The sequence below is a fragment of the Thalassophryne amazonica genome, chromosome 9 (genome assembly GCF_902500255.1).
Source record: "Thalassophryne amazonica chromosome 9, fThaAma1.1, whole genome shotgun sequence".
Classification (NCBI taxonomy): domain Eukaryota; kingdom Metazoa; phylum Chordata; class Actinopteri; order Batrachoidiformes; family Batrachoididae; genus Thalassophryne; species Thalassophryne amazonica.
Genome location: NC_047111.1, coordinates 118,236,138 through 118,243,377, shown reverse-complemented (window position 1 = coordinate 118,243,377; position 7,240 = coordinate 118,236,138).

Sequence of the window (7,240 nt, the reverse complement as noted above, 5' to 3'; positions counted from 1 at the left end):
AGGGTTGGGACCAGGAAGCAGAGTTGTAGTCTTACACACCTCTCTGCAGCTTCTCTCCCCCTGCCATCCCCTCATTACCCCATCCCCGTAGAGACGGTGCCTGCTCCCAGACTACCAATAACCAGCAAAAATCTATTTAATCATAAAAATTCAAAAAGAAAAAATAATATAGCACCTTCAACTGCACCACAGACTAAAACAGTTAAATGTGGTCTATTAAACATTAGGTCTCTCTCTTCTAAGTCCCTGTTGGTAAATGATATAATAATTGATCAACATATTGATTTATTCTGCCTAACAGAAACCTGGTTACAGCAGGATGAATATGTTAGTTTAAATGAGTCAACACCCCCGAGTCACACTAACTGTCAGAATGCTCGTAGCACGGGCCGGGGCGGAGGATTAGCAGCAATCTTCCATTCCAGCTTATTAATTAATCAAAAACTCAGACAGAGCTTTAATTCATTTGAAAGCTTGTCTCTTAGTCTTGTCCATCCAAATTGGAAGTCCCAAAAACCAGTTTTATTTGTTATTATCTATCGTCCACCTGGTCGTTACTGTGAGTTTCTCTGTGAATTTTCAGACCTTTTGTCTGACTTAGTGCTTAGCTCAGATAAGATAATTATAGTGGGCGATTTTAACATCCACAAAGATGCTGAGAATGACAGCCTCAACACTGCATTTAATCTATTATTAGACTCTATTGGCTTTGCTCAAAAAGTAAATGAGTCCACCCACCACTTTAATCATATCTTAGATCTTGTTCTGACTTATGGTATGGAAATAGAAGACTTAACAGTATTCCCTGAAAACTCCCTTCTGTCTGATCATTTCTTAATAACATTTACATTTACTCTGATGGACTACCCAGCAGTAGGGAATAAGTTTCATTACACTAGAAGTCTTTCAGAAAGCGCTGTAACTAGGTTTAAGGATATGATTCCTTCTTTATGTTCTCTAATGCCATATAACAACACAGTGCAGAGTAGCTACCTAAACTCTGTAAGGGAGATAGAGTATCTCGTCAATAGTTTTACATCCTCATTGAAGACAACTTTGGATGCTGTAGCTCCTCTGAAAAAGAGAGCTTTAAATCAGAAGTGTCTGACTCCGTGGTATAACTCACAAACTCGTAGCTTAAAGCAGATAACCCGTAAGTTGGAGAGGAAATGGCGTCTCACTAATTTAGAAGATCTTCACTTAGCCTGGAAAAAGAGTCTGTTGCTCTATAAAAAAGCCCTCCGTAAAGCTAGGACATCTTTCTACTCATCACTAATTGAAGAAAATAAGAACAACCCCAGGTTTCTTTTCAGCACTGTAGCCAGGCTGACAAAGAGTCAGAGCTCTATTGAGCTGAGTATTCCATTAACTTTAACTAGTAATGACTTCATGACTTTCTTTGCTAACAAAATTTTAACTATTAGAGAAAAAATTACTCATAGCCATCCCAAAGACGTATCGTTATCTTTGGCTGCATTCAGTGATGCCGGTATTTGGTTAGACTCTTTCTCTCCGATTGTTCTGTCTGAGTTATTTTCATTAGTTACTTCATCCAAACCATCAACATGTTTATTAGACCCCATTCCTACCAGGCTGCTCAAGGAAGCCCTACCATTATTTAATGCTTCGATCTTAAATATGATCAATCTATCTTTGTTAGTTGGCTATGTACCACAGGCTTTTAAGGTGGCAGTAATTAAACCATTACTTAAAAAGCCATCACTTGACCCAGCTATCTTAGCTAATTATAGGCCAATCTCCAACCTTCCTTTTCTCTCAAAAATTCTTGAAAGGGTAGTTGTAAAACAGCTAACTGATCATCTGCAGAGGAATGGTCTATTTGAAGAGTTTCAGTCAGGTTTTAGAATTCATCATAGTACAGAAACAGCATTAGTGAAGGTTACAAATGATCTTCTTATGGCCTTGGACAGTGGACTCATCTCTGTGCTTGTTCTGTTAGACCTCAGTGCTGCTTTTGATACTGTTGACCATAAAATTTTATTACAGAGATTAGAACATGCCATAGGTATTAAAGGCACTGCGCTGCGGTGGTTTGAATCATATTTGTCTAATAGATTACAATTTGTTCATGTAAATGGGGAATCTTCTTCACAGACTAAAGTTAATTATGGAGTTCCACAAGGTTCTGTGCTAGGACCAATTTTATCCAATTTTATTCACTTTATATATGCTTCCCTTAGGCAGTATTATTAGACGGTATTGCTTAAATTTTCATTGTTACGCAGATGATACCCAGCTTTATCTATCCATGAAGCCAGAGGACACACACCAATTAGCTAAACTGCAGGATTGTCTTACAGACATAAAGACATGGATGACCTCTAATTTCCTGCTTTTAAACTCAGATAAAACTGAAGTTATTGTACTTGGCCCCACAAATCTTAGAAACATGGTGTCTAACCAGATCCTTACTCTGGATGGCATTACCCTGACCTCTAGTAATACTGTGAGAAATCTTGGAGTCATTTTTGATCAGGATATGTCATTCAAAGCGCATATTAAACAAATATGTAGGACTGCTTTTTTGCATTTACGCAATATCTCTAAAATCAGAAAGGTCTTGTCTCAGAGTGATGCTGAAAAACTAATTCATGCATTTATTTCCTCTAGGCTGGACTATTGTAATTCATTATTATCAGGTTGTCCTAAAAGTTCCCTAAAAAGCCTTCAGTTAATTCAAAATGCTGCAGCTAGAGTACTGACGGGGACTAGAAGGAGAGAGCATATCTCACCTATATTGGCCTCTCTTCATTGGCTTCCTGTTAATTCTAGAATAGAATTTAAAATTCTTCTTCTTACTTATAAGGTTTTGAATAATCAGGTCCCATCTTATCTTAGGGACCTCGTAGTACCATATCACCCCAATAGAGCGCTTCGCTCTCAGACTGCAGGCTTACTTGTAGTTCCTAGGGTTTGTAAGAGTAGAATGGGAGGCAGAGCCTTCAGCTTTCAGGCTCCTCTCCTGTGGAACCAGCTCCCAATTCAGATCAGGGAGACAGACACCCTCTCTACTTTTAAGATTAGGCTTAAAACTTTCCTTTTCGCTAAAGCTTATAGTTAGGGCTGGATCAGGTGACCCTGAACCATCCCTTAGTTATGCTGCTATAGACGTAGACTGCTGGGGGGTTCCCATGATGCACTGTTTCTTTCTCTTTTTGCTCTGTATGCACCACTCTGCATTTAATCATTAGTGATCGATCTCTGCTCCCCTCCACAGCATGTCTTTTTCCTGGTTCTCTCCCTCAGCCCCAACCAGTCCCAGCAGAAGACTGCCCCTCCCTGAGCCTGGTTCTGCTGGAGGTTTCTTCCTGTTAAAAGGGAGTTTTTCCTTCCCACTGTAGCCAAGTGCTTGCTCACAGGGGGTCATTTTGACCGTTGGGGTTTTACATAATTATTGTATGGCCTTGCCTTACAATATAAAGCGCCTTGGGGCAACTGTTTGTTGTGATTTGGCGCTATATAAAAAAAATTGATTGATTGAAATTGATTGATGTTAGACGACATATAGAACCCGACCTATAAGTGTCATTGCTCGTTTCCAAAAGATGCAGCTGCCACATTCTTGACATCACAAGCACCCTTCCTTTATTTGTGCACCCACAGGTCTTAAAGTGAGGTGTGGTCAGATGCAGTGTTGGAGCATCCCTATCACGAAGCAACAGCTGTAGACCAACAAAACCTTCATGTCTCTGGGTCCTCATTTTGGAGATCAACAGACACATGCGTAGAGTTCTTGGAGTCATGTGGGTGCTGGAAAGAGGTGTTGCAGAGGTGATGCAGGTGTCTTTGCAAGACAGTGAAGGTCCAAGTCTTTAAGGTCCTGGTGCTTTCTGGTTTATTGTATGGTTGTGAGACTTGGAGGTTTACTTCAGAAGACTCAGATGAGGCGCAGCACTTGCGAGGTACATTACGAGGGAACATCAGCTACATGATATTGGCCATGTCACGTGCTGTGGATTCCAGCAACTGGATACTATAAAGAGATCGGTTGGGCTGGTTCTCTACCTGGGTAGTTGCCAGTAAGGAGCCAAGGTGGTTCCCCAGTGGGGTCGATGTGAGGCCATACGACACCAGCACACAGTTCCAGACCTGATCTGACCTTCTTCATCTGTTGGTTACACTGAAAAAGAACCAACTTAAAAAAGCATTACAATTGGTAAAACTGAGTGAATTATGTTGCTTGAACTTAAGTTTGTAAGTTAGAGTTGATCTAACTTAAATTTAAGTTCAAACAACTTAATTCATTCAGGTTTTACTAATTGTAACCCTTTTTTAAGTTGGTTCAACTATTCTCTTTTTTCAGTGTAGGCTAACTCAGTATTTATGTCAGAATGATACAACGGGGAGGGGCACTACATAAAACTCAGAAAGAAAGGACAAAAAAAATCAGCAACTCTCATCATGAGGTCTTTGTAAAGGTTTAAGTGTTTGAAGGAAAAAAAAAACAGGCTTTTAATGTTTGATGTGACTCTGGCCTGCTGCTGCAAATAGAGCTGCCGATCCAAACGTGTTCATCGTGACATCAAAAGCTGTCAGCAAAACCGTCTGGATGCGAGCCACGCGTCTGCCATCGGAATCCTGATGCGTGGCTGCTCTCCCACCACAGCTGTGGTCTGTGTCGAGCAAAGATGCGAGTTCTTCAGGGGACCGATTCCTGCAGGAACATGAAGAGATCAAAAATCCCGGCTAGGTTTAATCCGATTCCACCACAGAGGAAGAAGACAGATGACTGGGAAACAAGAGGAAGCAACCTGCCGTTTGTCTTTGTCTCACTTTGACAATGTTAAAAAATGAGAATAAAAATGGAGAAAGAAGGTTGTCGTACTGCTATAATAAACACATTTGAAAAATGGCACATTATTTGTGACAATCTGGACAAACACTTCAACACATCCTGACTGAGAGACTTCGGAGAATCTTTGAACACAGCAGATGGCCGTCACATCGTCTTAGTTAGTGAACGTTTTCTGCTGACAGGCACGGAAAACTTCCCTTAATCATTTAGTCGGTGGAGAAGAAACATTAAATATGACGCGATTGCTGCACAAATCCAACTGCCTCTTGTGGGAATTTCATATATTCAGTGTTCCTGTCAATCTGCTGTGATCACAAAACCTTCTGAGTGAAGATTACAGATTAATGACATTAAACAATACAATTATATGTTAATTATATTTAACAGATATTTTGTTATTGGCTTCATTTTGTCATTCATTTTCTATACCTGCTTACTCTAATCCAGGGTCACAGGGGGCTGGAGCCTATCCCATCAGTCATAGGGTGTGAGGTGGGGTACACCCTGGGCAGGACGCCAGTCTGTCGCAGGGCCACACATAAACAAACATATACACACTCGCGCACCTACGGTCACTTTAGAGACAATAATTCACCAACCCTGCATGTCTTTGGGAGTGGGAGGAAGCGGGGGCACCCGGAGGAAACCCAGGCAAGCACAGGGAGCAGGGGCACTGCCAGGGATTTTGGACCCCATGAAAAGAAAAATCTTACCGGTCCACCCCAATATTATTTTGTCAGTATTATAATTGTGTTAGGGGCCTCTCTGGGACCATAGAATCCTTCTGCTTATTCTCCCCTTTTTGGCACCCCTGACGGGGAGAACAGGCACTGTACGACCAGGTGGGAAGCGATCCCACGACCTTCTTGCTGTGAGGCAGCAGTGCTAACCACTAATTCACCAGGCCACCCACTTCGTCATAATTACATTTTAATTTTACAAGTTTATGTGTCATAATTAACAGGTCAGGTCAGGTCAGGGAGCATGCATGGGTACGTACCCCACATTGTTGCTTCCACCACAATCGCCCAGTAAGGTCAAATTTGACAAAGTTAAAATTAGACCTTTTTACTCCAATTTGCACCAAACCTGGCACAAATATGTTTGTGGGTTCTGCAATTACCCAGGCAAAATCAAATTTACCAAATCTCAATCATTGGGGGTCATAGGTCATTTGGGATCAAAAGCCAAACTGTATAGGTTTTTCACTCTGACTTTCACCGTGTTTGGCACACATATAATGGTGATTTCTGGAATTTCCCAGCCAAGGTAAAATTTCCATTGGTCAGTCATTGGGGATAAGGTCATGCATAACTGTGTTGGCTGCTCCTCCCAGGTCAGTTTACCGATTTCTTCCAAAGATTAGATTAGATTAGACAGAAATTTATTGATCCTTTGGGAAGACTCTCTCGGGGGAAATCGAGGTTCCAGCAGCATTGTATAGCAGCACACAGAGTAAGAAGCACACAGAGTATCAAAAGTGGAAGTAAAAAAGAAAAACAGTTTGCAAATATACAGTAAATATAAATACACAATATACACTCAACAAAAATATAAACGCAACACTTTTGGTTTTGCTCCCATTTTGTATGAGATGAACTCAAAGATCTAAAACTTTTTCCACATACACAATATCACCATTTCCCTCAAATATTGTTCACAAACCAGTCTAAATCTGTGATAGTGAGCACTTCTCCTTTGCTGAGATAATCCATCCCACCTCACAGGTGTGCCATATCAAGATGCTGATTAGACACCATGATTAGTGCACAGGTGTGCCTTAGACTGCCCACAATAAAAGGCCACTCTGAAAGGTGCAGTTTTGTTTTATTGGGGGGGGGGGGATACCAGTCAGTATCTGGTGTGACCACCATTTGCCTCATGCAGTGCAACACATCTCCTTTGCATAGAGTTGATCAGGTTGTCAGTTGTGGCCTCTGGAATGTTGGTCCACTCCTCTTCAATGGCTGTGCGAAGTTGCTGGATATTGGCAGGAACTGGTACACGCTGTCGTATACGCCAGTCCAGAGCATCCCAAACATGCTCAATGGGTGACATGTCCGGTGAGTATGCCGGCCATGCAAGAACTGGGACATTTTCAGCTTCCAAGAATTGTGTACAGATCCTTGCAACATGGGGCCGTGCAGTATCCTGCTGAAACATGAGGTGATGTTGCAGCAGGATAATGTTGTGATGTTAATGTGATGTTCCTTTTCTCTCAAAAATTCTTGAAAGGGTAGTTGTAAAACAGCTAACTGATCATCTGCAGAGGAATGGTCTATTTGAAGGGTTTCAGTCAGGTTTTAGAATTCATCATAGTACAGAAACAGCATTAGTGAAGGTTACAAATGATCTTCTTATGGACTCAGACAGTGGACTCATCTCTGTGCTTGTTCTGTTAGACCTCAGTGCTGCTTTTGATAC